The 18,787-nt window shown below is 49.4% G+C and overlaps 1 protein-coding gene across 3 annotated transcripts in view; it reads right to left on the bottom strand.

The window, feature by feature from the left end:
* The window catches only part of Cuedc1 (CUE domain containing 1), a 75,820-nt gene extending 62,310 nt beyond the window's left edge, over positions 1-13,510 (bottom strand). For 2 of the 3 annotated variants that reach the window (XM_063251245.1, XM_063251249.1), the window contains exon 1: positions 13,359-13,510. The gene's annotated coding sequence lies outside the window, so the exon portion shown is untranslated. The remainder of the gene's footprint in view (positions 1-13,358) is intronic. The other variant, XM_063251246.1, reaches the window with a different exon arrangement.
* Between the last annotated feature and the right edge of the window lie 5,277 nt (positions 13,511-18,787).

The raw sequence follows: 18,787 nt of genomic DNA, 5'->3' as shown, positions 1-18,787 counted from the left end.
GGGCTAAAGAAGTAGCAGATGTTCCTTTTCTGTCTGTGTCAAAACACAGTGACAAAGTAAGTGATTCAGCCAGAGGACTCCGATGGACCACGGCCAACATTAAGACACAAAATCCTCTCCTTCCCTTGTCTACCTTTCCCAGCACCCCTTGCGGCAAGGCCCAGGTCACATGACTAGCTCTGGCCAGGGAAACAAGAAGGTAAGTGGCAGGTGTCAGTCCCTGGTCAAGAGAGTTCAGGTCCAGATGTTCCCTCCACATCTCCCCTCCTACAGTCACCTTGAAGACCGAATGTTCCAGATGGAGCCACCACAGATGCAGGAACACTGCCTCAACCACGTAACTTTCCACAAGCTGGAAACAAACCTGGACAGTGGTGAGCCCCGGGACGTTGGGGTTTGGTATTCCCATGGCATACACTAACTCTCCTGGCTGAGGCCCCCAAATCACCCAACCTGGGCTCTTCAGCACACTATTCCCTCTGCAGGACACTGCACTCAGTGGTCTAACATGGTCTGCTTAACAAGTACTTCCACAGCACCAGTGCCACACACTACAAATGTACAGCTAAGGGCACAGTAATAAAAAACACACAAACAAACACTGGGCGTGGTAGTGCGTGCCTGTAATCCCAACACACAGAAGGCTGAGCCAGGAAGATTGCTGTAAGTTCAAGCTCAAGGCCAGCCTAGGCTACGTAACAAGTTCAAGGCCAGACTCAGCTACATAGTGAGATCCTGTCTCAAACAAATACTAGCTACTCTGAAGAACGTCCCCATCTGATGACCCACAGGCCTCACCTGGGACTAAAAGAAACAGCTCTACAAAACAAAACAAAAACAGAGCTCAAATAGACCCTGGCTAACCAGAGTCCCCAGCCAACCTGAGCCACCAAGAGTCAAAGACACCATGTCCCTGGGACACTGTCATGGTGGCATCCAGAAGTGAGCTCACACCTGAGGCTGGCAGGAATGTGAGCCTGGGCTCCACCCGCAGCTTTCCTGCCAGCCTCAGGGCTGGGGCCAGAGTCAAGCTCTTCCCTTGCCCTGGCACAAACACAGTGGAGAAGGCAGCCTCAAGGAAGAAGGAGGTAGGAAACAGAAGCAGCAAAAGACACAGCTCATCTGTCCCTGTCCTGCCTTGCAGAAGTAACATCGTCTGGGAATCATCTCCCTGCTTACTTAGTTCTTAACTATAAAAGTCCTCAACTTCTGAGCTGTCCTTCCTGCACCCCATCTTGCTGAGGACAGACCAGAGAAATCATCTCTCTGTCTGTTGTCTGGCTGTAGTCTCCTTTCTTTTTAACAACTTTATTTATTTATTTATTTTTTTTACCGGTACCAGGGATCGTACTCACGACCAAGCGCTTGCAAGGCAGGCACTTATGCCGCTGAGCTAAATCCCCAGCCCTGTAGTCTCCTTTCTTGATGCCAAAAGCAGGCTGAGAAGCGAGACAGTTAGGCAGGCAGGATGGCTCTATACAAAGTGTCCATCCGGAGCTCTCCGCTCACCATGCTCAGGACCCGGTGTCTGTCTGCCAGGGCTTTCTCATACAGACTGAAGAAGCTCGGTGATGATATATGGAAATTAACTATAGTAAGACTTTCCACCTTTGTATGGTTGAAATGTGTCCCAGTAAAGGTGAAGACAAACAAATCCCATCCCCTAAGTGGGTGTGGTACTTGGACAAGTTATTTTCCCCTCAGCCTGTGTTCTCACATTCAAAAAGACAAAAATGCCTGGCTCAGAGAGTTGGTATGAGGACGAAATTAAATTAAATCACATAAGTAAAATGTTTGACACAGAGTAAGTCCTTTTGCAAATGGAAGCTATTAACAGTAGCTGCTGCTGATAGGTGGAGACAGGAAGAAAATTGAGGCAAATGGGGACAGAGGGCCACTGTCAAGGAAAGCAAATGTTAGCTGGGCACAGGGTTCCGTGCCTGGAGTCCCAGCACTCTGGAGAGGCTGAGGCAGGAAGACCCGAGTTTGGGTCCAGCCTGGGGCGCTTAGCACTAAGGACCTTGTCTCAAAACAAACAATAAAAGCCTGGAGATGTCTATGGATAGCTATAGAGATGTAGCTCAGTGCAAAGGATCTGGGTTCAACCTCCAAAAACACAAAGAAGATGAAGAAAAAGAGGAGGAAGAAGACAGGAAAGCATTTTGGGAGATGCATGATCAGAAGCCAGTCTGAAAATACAACTTTATTAATGTTCCCATATTGGGCTTCAGCTGCTCTGAGGATTCTCACGCACCCCATCCTCCCTGGCAGCCTTCACATGTCCATGGGATCACTGACTCCCAGAAAGGTCCCTCAGGGTGGCTGAGGAAAGGATGTGCTCCCAGCTTCCCAGCCAACCACAGAAGGACTCAAAGCTAGTGTCCTAGAAGGGAACTCGATGTCCCCAAATATGTCCCGGGGGATCCGTCATTGTAAAAGATGATTCTGCCACCTTCACAGACAAGATAGGAGTGGCTATTCACATCCTAGAGGGTCAAAAACTACTTTTTTTAATTGTCTCATTTTTAGGGAATGAATTTTTATGTTAACATCTTTAAAATGACCCCTTGCTGTGTATGAATGTCACTAGAACTGTACTTCAAATGACACAACCCGTATTTATTTCCCTTTAAGCCCTAAGATCCCAAAACCTAACCAGGATGAAAAGGGCCAAGGGTGGCGGTGACAGGAAGCTGGGTGCCCTTCCCAAAGGCCCTGGCGCAGCAGCCCAGGCCTTGGTGCCCGCCCTAAGAGCCCCACACAGTGGGCGCTGGCTTCAGTCAAATGGCATGTCACTTGCTCCTCTTGCTTTTCACTTTTCTGGTATGAAAGCTGACAGGATGATTCATTCTCTTATTAAGTGAGAAAAGAGGAAATCACTTGCATTCTCAACCAGTTCTACACTGGGGCTGGGGGTTTAGCTCAGCAGCATAAGCGCCTGCCTTGCAAGCAGGCAGTCGTGAGTTTGATCCCCAGTATGGATAAAAAAGGAAAAAGACAAAAACAAAACAAAACCAGTTCTACACTGAACACAGGCCACTCCACGGCTCACCCTCCCAACAAGCACTTCACAAATACGCCACAAGTCCCACCCTCCACCTTTCCTTTCCTGCCTCAAGAATTTACTACCCTTGACAGTTTGCTAAGTTTCTCCGAAGACTGCTCGAGCTGGAGCTCAGCTGTGGTTTAAAGATAGGTCTCCAAATAAAAATGTGCTAGGAAGGGAAGGAGACACATGACTCAAGCCCACGGCAAGCAATCCCTCTTAGCAGAGAGTAAAAATCTACCCAGAAAATGTCCTTCCCTGTCCCTGCCCAATCTCTCAGCTCTGTCCCAAACTTAGAAACAGCTGTTTCCCTGTAACTCCAAAAGCAGCTCTCAGAATGCCCTGTCTCCTCATTCTTTCCAACACTGTGATCTGTACACTTAATCTCAGTTTATCCCTCCCTCACTTGTCTCATAAGAAGAGCAACAGTCAACGAAGAAGCACAATGCCAGAGTGCTATGGAACCCTCCTGTAAACATGGGTGCCCACCCAGCTACCCAGCTTTTCGAGTTCAGACCCCACCTCCTCAGCTAACTAGCAGTGTGACCTTGGACAAGTTCAAGTAACCCTTGATAACACTATCTGTTAGAGTTGATTAAATACCTGAATATCCCCACATGCTTAGAAAGCTTACTGACACACAATAAGCATGCTAAATAACATGACTGTTGTTACTGACTGTCTCAACAATCCTGTGCAGTGTGAATTATTAATTTGGGCTCCACTTAACATATCAGCCATTTGCTGTTATGTGGCAAAATAATAGATTAACTTCTAGAAAAGCACAAATTAAAAAGTTAAAGACCTGTTCAGGAAGACAATGTCCACACACAGAAGAGCTGAGGCCAGAGCTCTCATTGTGGACTCTGATTAGCACCTAGACAAATTTCACCTTTTAACATGCTTCCCTCCTTCAGGAAGAAGGAACTTAAGAGAAGCTCTATGCATTTCTATCAAAAACTGATTTCCCTTAGAGGGAAGCAGGGTCTCAAGGGAGTGATGGGGACTTGCTAAATGAAATTAATTTCCTTCCTTCTTTCATATTCCAAGAAAACACACCGAGTCCTTATGGAGAGGGTGCCACCCATCAAAGGTGTCAAAGACTGCTGAAAGCCAGGGATCCTAGCAGCCTTGACATGTCTGAGACTAAAGCATCCCCCTTGGGAGGCTTCTAGGCTGTCAGCAATTTTGCAAAAGGTCAGGATGAATCACTTGGGAACACAGTTATGTAGGCATAGCCTAAGACGTGTGGACTTTTGCCAAGCCCATATATTTTTCTAAAACATCTGCACTGTCTTCACCCTTGATACATAGTAGCTAAGTTCTGGGAATATTTCCATTATACTCAAAAGTCTGCTTTGCCACCATTACTCATTGAAAAGGATGTTTTCAGCTCAAGAATTCCTCCACAAAAACCTCTAGAAAACCCCAAACTTTCAAAATCTCCAAATGCCAGTAACTGACATATGTGAAAACAACTATTTGGTAACTCAAGTCCTCATGCCCAAAGCTTAACTATATTAATAAAGGTGTTAAGCCCATTTTTTTCCAGCTCTATTGTGATCATTCCTTAGAAAACTCTGCACAAACACTTTCATAAGTCTTTTCATGTATTTCAAGACTAAAATGACATCACTTTATGGCCATCCTGGTGAGAACTAGCAATCAAAAGTGTTTAGCATTTTAGCCCTGGCTCTACTACAAAGCTTGATTTCATGAAATTAAACAATAATAGCAGCAGTTAACATTTATTGAAACTTGCAATATAATAAGTATTGTGCTAAGGCTATAATAAATATTTGGCTTTCATTAGTAACCATTAGCCATATTACTCTCCTATTGTACAGATTGAGAAATTAAGGGCCAGTGAGAGGGAGTAACTTGCCCTAAAAACCCATCATCACTTGGCAGACACAGGATTCAAACACAGGCAGTCTGATCTGATATTCTTAATGACCTGCCATTCGTCTTTTCAAGGTGTATAATGACCCAGCACCACAAATTCCTACAGGAGCAGAAGGACTAATCTTCACAATCCTTTCCAGCTTTAAAATTCAGGGAGTCTCTCTTTAGAAATAAAATGAATTTATGACCCCAAGACATCACATGCCATGATGCTCTAGTTCTGCTAACATGGAATGAAACATCTGTGTCAAAGGAGGAAACCTGCTGATTTTCTGGGGTAATGATGCCCTGTGAAGCAGCCAGAACAGCCCCAAACCCCTTCTCAGGAAAAATGACGGCTTGAAGTTCTTAGAGGATGCACCAACACGCAAGCAAAAGTCTGCAAGTTTGCAACTGTCCATTTTTAAACTTTAATTTCACATTTAAAAAAAAAATGGCTGCACAGCAGGGCTGGTTTTAAGGATGCCAGCACAAGACGCCTTTGACTTTGTGGCATGTTTAGTTTGCTTTCCTCCTAGGTCTACTCAGGAAAATCCACCTCTGCCAGGAAATCTGCTTTAAGATTTTCCTGTGACCTCCTAACCTGTGGCTCAATTAGCCCTGTAATTGCATGGGTTCTGTCCTGTGCACATCTGGTCTCTTTGTGCACCACTCCAACCCCAATCACTCAGCCTAGCCTCCGGACACATTCAGTTGCTACCTCCCCCAACTCCATCTTGGATTCACCTCCTTCCTCTCCTCCCTGCTCAGTGCAAGAGTTCCCTGTTCACCCACCTTGCCACTTGTCAAGGATGAAACTGTCTTTCAGCTCACCCCTCTCCAGGCTCTCATCAACTCTATCTCAGGTCTGGTACACAGCCTGAAACCGAAACTAATCACAAACCTGAACAAAGTGAAACATTTCCTGAGCCTGTTCACCCAGAGCATCTTCGCCTCAAATGAGCTCCAAATTCAGTTTTCTTTTTTTTGTCTTTTTCCTTTTTATCGGTACCAGGGGTTGAACTCACGACTGCCTGCTTGCACGGCAGGCACTTATGCCGCTGAACTAAATCCCCAGCCCCTCAAATTCAGTTTTCAAAAACAACAGAGCCTTGCAGGCACCCTCCTAGAACTGAATACTCTTTTAACGAATAGGGAATCATGGAGCTAGAGGAGGAAGCAGGCGTTCTCGCCATGGTGGTTTCTGCTACTTCTAATTTGCACAAGTCAGTTTACATTCATCCTAGGAGCTATGGTCCACCACTGTATGATGTTTGTAACTTGTGCCCATCATGCATTTATTCAAGGTACTTTTTTTTTTCTTCAGTTTTGAGATTGAACCCAGAAGCCCCTGCATGCTAGACAAGTACTCTACTAAGGGCTAGGTCCCAACGCCTTTTGTTTTTTTATTGGTACCAGGGATCAAACTCACCAACTGCGTGCTTGCAAGGCAGGCACTTAGGCTGCTTTGAGCTAAATCCCCAGCCCTCCCAAGCCCTTTTTTCATTTTTGAGACAGGGTCCCTAAACAGCCCAGGCTGTAGTAGAACTTGTGATGCTCCTTCCTCAGCCTCTTGAACTGCTGGGATTTTACAGTTCTCCCCCATCACCTCACCTATATTTGAGCATTTTTACTCAGAGTCCCTTCTGAGAGCAAACTTGTTCTCCTCTGAGACCTCTGTAACCATCTTGTTGAATGCAGCTGAGATCATTACATTCCATATTTCCCTAAATCTTGAAGCTCTTTACTTTTGTTCTTGGAACCGTACAATTTTTTAAGCTATTATAAGTAAAAACATCAGCCTCTGAAGATCTTTCAAAGAAATAGAAATTTTGAGAAGGATCTTCCACTCTGCTTTATTAATCTTACCCTTGGCCCACTGCATAGCTGGGCCTTCCTCATGGCTGAAGTGTGTTATGAAATGATTCGACTCTTAGCTTAAGAAAAACAGAAGAGGAAGGGTTACGTAAGCATTGATCCGGCAAGCAGATGGTAAAAGAGAAATACATGTATTATCCACTGTCTACTCATTCATTCAGCAAACTTTACTGAGGGCCTCCTCTGTCCACCCAAGGATCTTCTAAGTGCAGGGCCAGCAGGGTGGACGGGCTGGCCTACCAGCTCCACGCAGGAATGCCATTCTCAGAAATGCCTCTGATGCTTTCTGTAGCCACAGGCTCGGCCACTCCCAGAGTTTCCTGTCTCTTCTCTCAAGGCTTGGCCCTATGCTGTCGGGCCATGGGTCACTGCAGAGAACACCTCTGCTGTTGAGTGACCAGGCCCATACCTGGGCCCAGTAGTGAGCAGTGAGCCTGGGTATTCCTCAATCACTTCAGGGGAAAAGCAGGAGTCAGGCCAGGTTTGAGCACCTCCCAGCTCACACATTCCAGCTCCTTTATCCTCCTATCTGTGAGCCCACATGGACCTCCAGGGCCCTGTACATCATCTTCCTGTCTCCAGGCAAAAATCTCTTAAACCACAAAGACAAATGAAACTTGTTTCCATTTCCAAAGACCTCCAGGCAGAGGCCATTCCCCTCCATGCCTGAGTCACTTTCTGACATCTCACATGCTATCTGGAGCGTCCTCCCATATCTTGCTTGAGTCCTTCCTCCGCAGTTTAAATGCATTCGCCTCTGGTTCTGTTTCTAGGAGCAGGGAGGAGTGAATCACTGTGTTCTGAAAAGGGAGCCTTAGGAGACTTCTGCTGCTTCCCTGGGATGTTCACTGCAGGCATGACAGGAGGTGACAGTGTAGCTCAGCTATTAAAAGCCACAAAGGCATCAAGAAAGCTGACCACACTGCCCAGTTCCTGCCTCACCCTGACAAGGGAATTACAGGATCCAGAAAAGCTGACCCTCCTCTGACACCACATGCCAGCTACTCAGCTCTCCCCGCAGTTCACAGGGTCAGAGAGTGGTGTGCTCTGGGCTGGACCCAGAGTCCAGAGGCGGTAGTCACTTAATAAACCTTCACTCAGCTCCAGCGGCCTCCCTGCTCCTGGTCCTTTGGCTGGCACAGTGCCGTTCTTCAACATTTTATCTCATGCATGCTGGGCAAGTAAGTGCTCCACCACTGAGCTGCCACCCCAGCTCACTGCAGCACTGGCTATGGTGCCTTGAATGCCAGGCTAAGGTGTGTGACTTGCTTCTGGGCCACAGACCCCTTGAGGATAGGGCCATGCCTTAGTGACCTTTATGCCCCAGGCTAGGCCTCAGCAGAGTATGTGGCCCCTGGCTAGTGGTTCTCAGCAGACCGCAAGCTGAACCAGCGAGGGCTGTTCCAGCAAGGCCCAGCCACTATCCTGATGACCCTTCTAGGTCACCAGGGGTGAGCCAGGTCCTCTTACTTCCAGTCTCGCTCTGCCACTTGCTAGCTACAGGATCGTGGTGAGCTGTTTAACCTCTTGAAGTCTCTGCTATCTCTGCTCCTTCATCTGAGAAGCGTAGATAACATCTCATAGGGGCTTGTGAGGATTACACAAGCCCATCACACAAAGCGCTAAGCAAGTGCTCTGACCCCTCAGGGCAGGTTGGAACAGTAGTTTCCCAGTCCCTTCCTCTACCGGCTTCCACCACTGGTTGCATATTGGGCCTGCCCCACCCCACGCTGGACACCCTGTCCATCTGTACCAGTGTTGTTACCAGCACCATAAAAAGCTATTTAATCCCCCACCCAGGCAGTCTCCAAGGAAGGGAGAGGAGTCCATTCCACCACAGGGCCACCAGTACTGAGTCATCCCACCACTCTATGCCGCGCTGCCACCCCTAGCTTTGTAGGATCCCCCACTAGTCAGGAGCCTCACCCCACCCATGTCCACCTGTCCAAAGTCAGCGTCTCCCTTTACAGTTTGAGTAAAGATTTTTCTTAATTACAAGACTCGGAATCTCTGCATCCATGTACAGAAATAACAATAGCTGCTATCAGAGGGTTGCTTAGGTTCTCTGACCTCCTGCTAGATCTCCTAAACACAAGGCAGAAATTTTGGAGTGAGATGGTGCAGTGGGACCCCACCTGTGGATGTCTAATTTCGGATCCTTTGCTTTAAACCAGTAAACTACGGGCTGGGAGGCAGCTCAATGGTAAAGCACATGGTGAGCACGCACAAGGCCCTGGGTTTGATCCCCGCCCCGCAAAAGGAAGCCATAAAACCACTTAAGAACACACGAATGGATAAAGAAAATACGTGAGTTCGATCCCTGGTACTGATAAAAACGAAAAAGCCAAAAAAAAAAAAAAAAAAAAAGATAAAGAAAATACGCTTTGTATACACACTGGTGTATTACTCAGCCATAAAAAAATATAAATTTGAATCATTTATGGGAAAATGGACATACCTTGAAACCATATTTTTATTTTTTGATACTGGGGACGAACTCATGACCTTGCACTTGCCAGGTAGGCACTTATGTCACTAAGCTAAACCCATGGCAAGAGATCACTGACGTTAATGAAACCAGACACAGAAGCTTAAGTATTGCAAGATTTCTCTCTTATGAAAGTCCCGAAGTATAAATAATTTTAAGAGCAAATAAAGCTGGGCACAGTGATGCAAGTCTGTGACTCCAGCACTTGGGAGGCTGAGGAGGGAAGTTCTCCATGCGTTTGAGCCAGCCTGGGCTACTCAGTGAGTTCCATGCCAGCCTGCACTATATAGTGAGACCTTGTCTCAAAAAAAAAAAAAAAAAAAAAAGTCAAATAAAAGATAGATAAGCAGAAGTAAAAACAGGGTACTAGAGCTTGTGCAAATGGGAGAGGAGTCTAGAGATGGAGGGAGGAGAAGGAAAAGCAAAGTAAAAAGAATTTAGACGCAATATTTCATGTACCAACTCCCCAAGATGAATGTATTCATGATGTATTGCAATCCTGTATTAATAAAAATTTTCAAATTAAAAATATGTCAAAAACCCTAGTAAGGGCCAAGGAATGCTGACCCATACCTGTAATCCCAGCACTCAGGAGGCTGAGGCAGGACTGCAAGTTCAAGAGAAGTTCAAGTTTAAGATAAGTTTAGCAAAACCTTGCCAACAAACTAAAACAAAAACAAAAAACCTTGAAGACCCTTGGTGCTACCGCATCAGAAACACAGTGGTCACAAGAGAAGGGAGTTCAGTTGACAAACATTATCATCATTTAGGACCTGTTTTACAGATTTGATCTTTAGCTGCCTTGTTAAGGGAACATTCCATTGCTCTGGCCCATCGGGGGCATTCCTGGGAGGCTCATGGACCAGTGCAGGGCGGGCCAGAGAAGCAGACTGAGCCAGTGTGAAATTCAACAACCTGTAGCAGCAAGTGCCACAGAAGACAGCCAAGTCCTGACCACGGGGGAAGCCGAACCCTGTAGTATTCTGTTGAACCCTCAATCTCTTCTTTAGGACCCTTGCACACCACCAAGACATCTTCTGAGTCCCAAGTCAGTGGCTGGTGGACCGCAGGTCTTAGGGTCTTCAGTGTTCTTTACACCTTCACTTTCCAGAGGTGGAGGAGCCAGCTAAACACTGAGTGATCCCTATCTGACATCCAGATTCCTGTTCCCAAGCTCTAGAAAACTTCCAGCTCTGTTACTTTGTGCCACAGCAGAGTAATTGGAGGGAAAAACAGGTGTGAGTGGGGCCATGTGGCAAACACCACGCTCAACAGTTACAACGAAGAATCCCCTGAGCCTCTGAACAGAGCCTGGGCCTAAGGAAGGCTTCCTGACACCAAGCCAGGCAAGTCGTCGCTCATGGCAGGCCCACCCAAAGGCTCCCCCAGATCCCTAACAAGATGCCACAAATACCTGCACAGCAGCTCAGGGCACAGCAAGCTATGGGTAAGAAGGATAGGGCAGTCTGGCCTTCTAGGAGCTACACTTGGCCTCCACTTGCCTTCTAAAGTCCTACAGTATTCAGATCCCATTCTGGGACAATCCCATCCTTAGGCCTTCTCAAAAGGGATCTTTCAGAGCAAAATAAAAGATAGATAATAGGAGGTAGGGAGATGGATCTTTCTAAGGGCAAGGGGATCAGGAAATGGAGAGATGGGAAAGACAGGAGATGAAAAAAGAACTGGGATGCATTATGTACGTGTCCAACTCCACACAAGGAATGGAAGTAAACATTATGTACTGCAAACATGTGCTAATAATTTTTTTTAATTTCAAAAGGAGTCATTCTCAGGCAATTTAATCCCATTTTCTAAGGGCAAGTGGGGAACCCTAAAGGACAGCATGGCTGCTACACCTAGCTAAAACCAAAGAATGCCCACTTTGCCCTGGTCCCTTTATTTTCCTCTAATGCAATAGCCCAATAGCCCCAGCCAGTGCCCAGAGCCTCCTTACAAACTCAGTCCCTGAAGAAGGGCCACCTCATCTGTCCCCGTCCTCCAGGAGTGGGGCCAGAGCTCCCAGGTCTCCATGGCCACAAGCACAAAGCAGCATAGGAAGGCCAGGAGAAAAGACCTCACAAGAGGTCTGCTCTTTGCACCCTGCCCAGAATTTGTCTCTGACCAGCCACAAAGGAGGCATCTGTCCTGAGTGGCCCAGACTAGACTGCCAGCTCCAGCACAAGGGTCTCAACTGGGGTCCTGGTTGCCAGCAGCTGTGTTAGCCCTCTGACATGAAACAAATATGTCTCTATGCCGCGGGACATTTGGGGCTAGGACGGCCGAACTCCCACTAGAGTCTCCAAGGGGCTCACAACCCCCCCAAACCCTGATACCCTGAACCCCACCTCGATGGCTATCCCCGGACCAGCCTGGCTAGTCTCCCTGACTGCCTCCTGCTCCTCCAGTGGCAGAAAGAGGACAGGAAGTGTGGGCAGGGGACTTTGAACCAATCTCTGCTGCATGTACCCTCCAGCTTTCTGGTGGTCTAAACCAGGGTTCTCTTGGAGCACATCATCCCAGAGACGCCACCCTCTTCCCAAATGGAAGTCAGCCTCATGCCAGGTCCAGCACACACAAAGCTTGTGGTGAGATGACCTTTTCACTAAGAGACCTCACTTCCTTTAGCCAGCCCCGCTGACTCTGTCCACTAGGCTGAAGAGAATGGATGAGAAGCCCAGCATAACTGCCAGAGAACTTTCTCCTGGGCCAGCTTCACCAAGGGAAGCTGGGCATGGTGGTACACACCTGTAATCCCAGCACTAGGGAGACTGAGGCTGGAAGATCTGCGAGTCTGACAACTTGGGTTACACAGTGAGTTGAAAGCCAGCCTGAACTATATATACAGAGATGCTGTCTCAGAAAGCTGTTAAATAAGTTAAACAAAAGATCACTAGAGAAAGGCTTATTCTCAAAGCTATAGGATGCTGCTTCCTGAGGAGCAGGGGAGAGCAAGGCAGGTGGTCTCCTATTCAAAATCACCTCTAGGGCATCTTATTTCTAAAATGCCTGGTATCAGGATGTAGTACTGTAGTCCTAGTACTCTAAGAGGCTGAGGAAGGAGGATCACAAGTTCGAGCTCAGATTGGGCAAAGACTGCGGTGAGCCACTGTTTCAAATAAAAATCAAAATTAAAAATTAAAAAAGAGTTAAGGCTGTAGGTCAATGTGAAGCTCAGGGTTCAATCTCCAATACTACAAAAAGGGTGGGGTGTGGAATCTAAAACCTCACCCCCTTTACAAGAAATTCCTTTCCATAAATTTAAATTCGGCATAAATTTCTAGGAACTAGAACTTTTTCTTAAGGGAAAAAGAAATGGACAAGCCAATGCTAGCTAGGTGTAAAGCAACAAAGCACAGAAGTAAATGGGATGGATCGAAGGCATGGAGGGGGACACCAACCCCCTGGAGCTTAGCGCCGGGGGGCGCTTAAAACCAGAGGGGCGGGCGGGGGAGCAGGGGCGGGGACTGCGCGTTCGTGTCCTGAACTTTCCCTGCCTGGGCGCGGGGAGATGCAGCTCCCAGGGGACAGGGTGGGCCCAGAAAAGGCTGAGCCGACCCGCGACCTCGGCGGGGGCAGGAAGCGCGCCTCCCCTCCCCCTAAAAGGAGATACGCTCCCAGCCCGCGCCCGCGCCCCCGCCCGCCGTCGCCGCCCAGCCTGCGCCCCCGGACCGGCGCATGGCTAGGAGGGGCACCCACACAAAAGGGGGCGCGGGAGAGGGGCCTCGGGCGGCGCCGGCTCGGAGGCCTCGCGTCCCTTCCCGCGACGCGGCCGGCGACCACCCCTCCAGCGCGCGCCCCGCGCCCCGCGCCCAGCCCAAGGCCCCCGCCCCCCGCGCCCGGAGCCGGGGAGGGGAGAGGAGGGGGCGGGAGCAGGGCGGGCCGGGACCCGCTGCCGGGCTGGGTCCCCGGGAGCCGCGGCGACAGCGCCGGGAATCAAACTCGCGACGGCCCGGCCTCCCGGCGGCACCCGGACAGCGAGCCCCGGGAAGGCGCGGCCGGGGCCGGAGCTGGGGCGCGAGCGCCGCCGGGGGCCCGGGCCGCGGGGGCGGAGGAGGGTCTTACCGAGCAGCCGCCACGCGCGTCCGCTGCCCGCGGCCGGGGGCCGGGGGGCGGGGAAGGGCAGCGCTCCCGCGGCGGCGGCGGGCCCGACGCGGCGGGTGCGGGAGGCGGAGAATGCGAGGCGCGGCCGGCGGCCGGCGGCCTAGCGGCGAGCGGCGGGAGTGCAGCTGTCCCTGCGCCGCGGCCGGCGGGGCCACAAGTGGGGCTGGCGGGGAGGAGCGGCGCCGCGGGCGGTGGGGGGCAGGCCAGGGCGCCCCCAAACCATCTCAGATGCTCGAGCCTCTCCAGAGAGCTGGGCAGTGGGAATGGGAGTGCGGAAACCAGTGTGGCCGCGGGGGCTGGGGGACGGGGACACCGGGTGAGGAAGACGCGGGCAACGCTCTCTCTGTCACCCTCGCACCAGCTGCAGTGACTTTCCGAAGAGAAGGCTGAATGGGGTCCTGGGAGGTGCTGAGCGTCCTGACCCTCCCAGGGCTGAACGCAGCGAGAGAAGATGGTGGGGCGGGGAGGCCCCAAACCGGGGAGACTTGGAGGGGAGGAGACCTTTGAACAGAGATGGCTGATAAATAGCAATAGCGGGAACCCAGGGCGAAGGTGCAGAACCCCCGTGCCCAGCTGGGGCTCGGGACGGGAAGAGTGTGGGGGAGGGGCGGCTCCCTGGGAGTTGGAGCCAGGAAACAAGATCGCAAACTGAGGTCGGAAAAGATAGATGGGGGCTGGAAAGAAAAACTTACATTATCAGGTACCACCTGCTACCTCCCCATCCCCCCCCCCTTAAGCATCTCCCAGTCATTTCAGGGGCTTCAGAGCCCTAAGGTTTTCCATTAAAGAACTTGTTTAATAAATGAGAAATCGGCTTTGGCTGTCCATTTTCCACGTGGTTTGGATTCAGGTTCCCATTTAGGGATGGGTAGGTTGGGGTAGGAGCTGCCCACCAAGCACCCAGCTTTAAAAAAAATAGGAGTTACCCAGAGGATCTGAGGAGGCTGAAGGCCACATCACCTCCATCACTTCCCCCAGTCAGCTCGGCTTGTAAAGAATCTGAACCTTCCTCCTGGAAACGCCTGCCTTACAGACTCACCAGTCGTTTGGGACTAGTCCCCTCTCCCTCTGAAGGGTTTCAATCTGCCACAGAATCATCTGATGGTAAAAACCACAAACCAAAGCGCCCCAGCCACCAATGTGTTTCCATCACTTCAATGTCAATAGTACATACCTTCAGCAAGTTGGGAGCCGGCCAGGCAGACTTCAGAGACCCAATATTAGGTGACCACGAGAAGCTGAGCTCCAGGACTGGGTTCCCAGACCCTCTGAGGATCTCCTCCTGCTTCTTTCTGCCCATGTTCCTTCCATCTGTGATGCATTTGATTTCTTGAGGCCCTCAAAACACAAAGAGATGGTGCCTAGGCCCCAGGTTAAAGACCTTAGATCTAGAGATACTGACCTGTGTATGCCTCTATGCTGCAGACTCCTGGCTCTCTGCCAAGTTGTAACCTAGCTCAGGATTTACCCTGCTGGCCAGCAGTTGAGATGATGTTATCAAGTATGCTACCTTATCCCTACCCACAGTGCAGTTCGTCTGCTTACTGGCAAGATCCTCGGTAGTGCATCCCTATGGCATTGTTGTTTCAGGACCAGGAAAATGCATCTGCCAACTGGTAGATTTCCCTGTTTGCATTCATCTCTGGATTGTTCATAAAATGTTTAAGTGTTATCGTTATAGTCATTCATAAAACCCAGTCACCGTAATGGATGTTCTTGCTTGAAGCACACTTTACTTGGGCATGGCTAACAATACTCCTCCCTTGGGGTCTGTTCTGGAGGTGTTTTCTCAGATCCTTTCCCTGCCTCTTACACCCCCTGGGCCACATTACCTACTGCCACCACTGCCTCTGAACTCCAAGGGTCCCAAGCCAGACTCTCTCCTGCGCTCACACCGGCAATCCACACAGGATCTGTGGCTTCTCAAATTAGAGGAGGCTAAGCCCTGAGCAATTCCCCTCTGAACGAACGCCACCTCCGGGCCACCTCTGGCTCAAGGACTGCAAACCTCAGACCTTCACCCAGTGCCACCACTGCCATTTCTCAGGCACGATCTTGTCAGCCCTGTTTAGTCTTCCTTCCCCCTCCTCTTCCCTCATTCCCCCAGCTTCTGCCTGTTTGGGCCGATTATCTCTGCTCTTCTCAAAGGGTGAGATGTTCCCTTTGCTGTCCAACCAAACCTCCTGCCCACCTCAGAAAACTCTTATTAGTTCTGTTTCTCTGCTTCCCCACTGCTTCAAACCTCCCCACCCATCGAAAAGACCAATAATTTTGCCCCAGCCGGGCAAGTGTAGTGGTACCATCCTGTACTCCTAGCTTTCTGGGAGGCTGAAGTAGGAAGATCCAAGTTTGAGCCCTTCCCAGACAAGTTAGTGACAGCAAGACTCTCAGTCAGGCAATCAATCAGTCAATAAAGGACTAGGGTTGTACCTCAGAGTGACTGCCTTGGATTGAATATTTAGTATCACTAAAGGAATAAGTTAAATAAATAACCTTGCCCTTGCCCTGTCCCCAAGCATCCCTGTTTCTGCCTTCCCTATTCATCTGTAGGCTTCCTCCAGGATGCGCCACATGTACGTACACTCTCTCTGCTTCCTTAGCCTTCCTTAGCCCCATTCCACCCTCTGGCTTCCTGCATTTGGCCACCATCCCAGGGGCAGCTCTCAGTGGGAGGCATTGCAGCTCCTCTGCAGGACCCCCTCTGCTTGCCTTACTCTTTGGCCCTGCCACAGCCTCAGATGCTGTTAATGCCTTCTCCTCTCTCCTGTGGTACCCAGGGCCTTGTGCGTACTAGGCAAGGATGCAAATTATAGCCCCAGCAGTTGATGCCTCACTCCTAATTTTCTACCCGCTCCTGCAATCATTTGTTCTGCCTCCCTAGGACTTATCCAGGACTCAGTCCTCTTTCTTCCCACCATCCCCCTCTTCTGAGGACACACAGGGGTTAATAGTGTGGCGTGGGTACCAAGCCCTAGCAGCTTTATTTGCATGCTGTATAACAGTAGGCCAGTTATTTAACTTTCTCTGTGCCTCAGTTTCCTTATCTATGTTGGCATTAACACTAGTGTCTGCCTCAAAGGATTGCAGCTGGGATGAAACAAATCTGTGGACAGAAAGTATACAAAACAGCACCTGGCACATTACTGGTTCAGTAACTGCTAGTCATGTTATTGTTATTATTTGATTTTTTTGAGACAGACTCTCATTGTGTATTCCAGGGTAGCCTTGAACTCCCTATGTAGCCTTGGCTGGTCTTGAACTCACAGTGATCCTCCTGCCTTCGCTTCTCAAGTGCTTGGATTACAGGCATGCACCACCATGGCCAGCTTAGTGCTTTTATTAATAATTACATTAGCAAGTCTGCTCTTCAGCATGCTATACTGGAGATTTCTCTCTGGACCCACTTCCTCCCTAGGGTCTCCCACTGCCATTGTTTGTGGCATGTGTAGCTGCCCGCAAAGGCTGTCCCCCAGCGGCCTCACTTTCTGCATAGCAAGCCTCTAACCAGTCATCTCCCACCTCCTTTCTCAAACTCTGTCTGGATAAGGATGCTCACGCAAGCTCTGCAACTTCATATGCACCCCCGCTTCTCCCATGTACACCCCTCTGTAAAGCCAGGACTTCTGCTTCCTGAATTTTTCTGGAATCTGCACCATCTCCCTTCCCACACACTACCTTGGCTTAGGTCCCGCAACCAGGTTCAGCCTGCCAGCCCTTCCTCCTTCCTCAATGCTAGCAGCTATTTTTCTAGACAGACTAGTAAGGTCTCTGCCCTAGTGAGTTGAGTGAACGGTTCCCTGTGGCTTGGAGAATAAATTTTTTTTTGTCTTTTTTTGAGATGGGGTCTCGCTATGCAGTTCAGGCTGGCCTTGAGCTCATTTTGTAGCCCAGGCTGGTCTCGAACTTGCAACGATCCTCCCACCTCAGCCTCCCGAGTGCTGGGATTACAGGCATGAGCCACCACACCTGGCTAAGAATAAAATTTTAACTCTGCTATAGTTTGGATCTAGAATGTCCCCCCAAGTGTCCAAGGCACAGCCCCTGCGTGGCACTATTGGGAGGTGATGGATCCTTCAGGAGGAGGAGCCTAGGAAGACTTTAGGATGGGTGTGCTCCAAGGGAAAAGAAGGACTCCAGCCTCTTCTTCCTCTCTTTCAAAGAAACAAGGCCAGTCAGTCACAAACTAGAGCCTCTGAAATCATGAGCCAAACAAGCCTCCCTCTTTGTAAATTACCTTGAGTATTTGTGACAGTAACATAAAACTGACTAACTCCTGACAACATAAAGCTGGAAACTCCTTTGACAGGTCATTCCCACTCTGCCTTTAATCTAAGTTCTAGCTCCTCCCCTTTCCTGTCTTCCTACCACCTACCTGCACCCAGCTTGTTAGAACCAACTAGAAGCAGCAGGGGTTCCCATGAAGTAAAGGGGAAAGTGATGGAATCTTTTGCTGAGTCTCTGCCTATGCTAAACTCAGATCATTAGGAGCGTATTTCACTATGTACTGTGAGGATGGGGAGGTGTTAGGCTTGGCCTTGGGTAGGGTGGCTCCAGCTGGACAATAGGGAAGTCAGGACATTTCCATTCCGAGATTTCCCCCATTTGGGGCGAAGGGCAGAGCATTGATGGTGGCTTTGGAACTACCACATTATCCCCATCGCCATAAGCCCTACTCCTTCCTAGCACTGCTAAAGGCCACACAACAAAGCCTAAGGGAGAAAGGCAAGGGGTATAAACACCCAGACAGCTTCGATAACCTGTCCCTTTCTCTAACTTGACCAGTTTAGCCAAAAACTCAGAGGAAACTTAAAAAATCAGTAGCAGCTCTTGTAGATTTGGAAGAACACACAGGTGAAACATGAAAGCAGAGATTAAGAAAAACAAACAAACAAAAAAACCCCTCTTTTTTGGGATAATTACTAGGTCGATACCTGTGTGGTTCTCAGTCCCATGCCCTTCCAAAAACAAGTTCATGGTCCTTTCAGGAGGCCCCTCCATGCAGCCAGCCAGGCAGCATGGCTGGCCCTGGGTACTATAGCTGGATTCTGCAGAACTCCCAGGAGACAGGGGATGTCTGTGTCTGTGGGATGTCTGTCTCAATGTCTGCACCTCCCAGTCCAAGGCAGAGCCCCCAAACTGAGTAAATATTTGCCATAGGACCAACTTCTGTTCTGACAGACATGCCCTTACAAAACCATGTCTTCCCTTTGTTGACAACTGTTTCTAATGCCAGGTATCCTGCCCTTTTGCCAGAGATGTTAGCTCATTCTCTATGGTGATGAAGTGGAGGTCAGGCATAGATAAATGGAATCCTATGTAACCATTAAAACTGGCTTCAAAGTACATTTACTGTCTGTAAAAACAGTCACAGAATACAGTTCTGGGACAGG

The sequence above is a fragment of the Cavia porcellus genome, unplaced genomic scaffold (genome assembly GCF_034190915.1).
Source record: "Cavia porcellus strain 051 isolate PalLab524CR breed Dunkin Hartley unplaced genomic scaffold, mCavPor4.1 scaffold_6, whole genome shotgun sequence".
NCBI lineage: Eukaryota > Metazoa > Chordata > Mammalia > Rodentia > Caviidae > Cavia > Cavia porcellus.
This window is presented reverse-complemented; position numbering and strand designations above follow the sequence as displayed.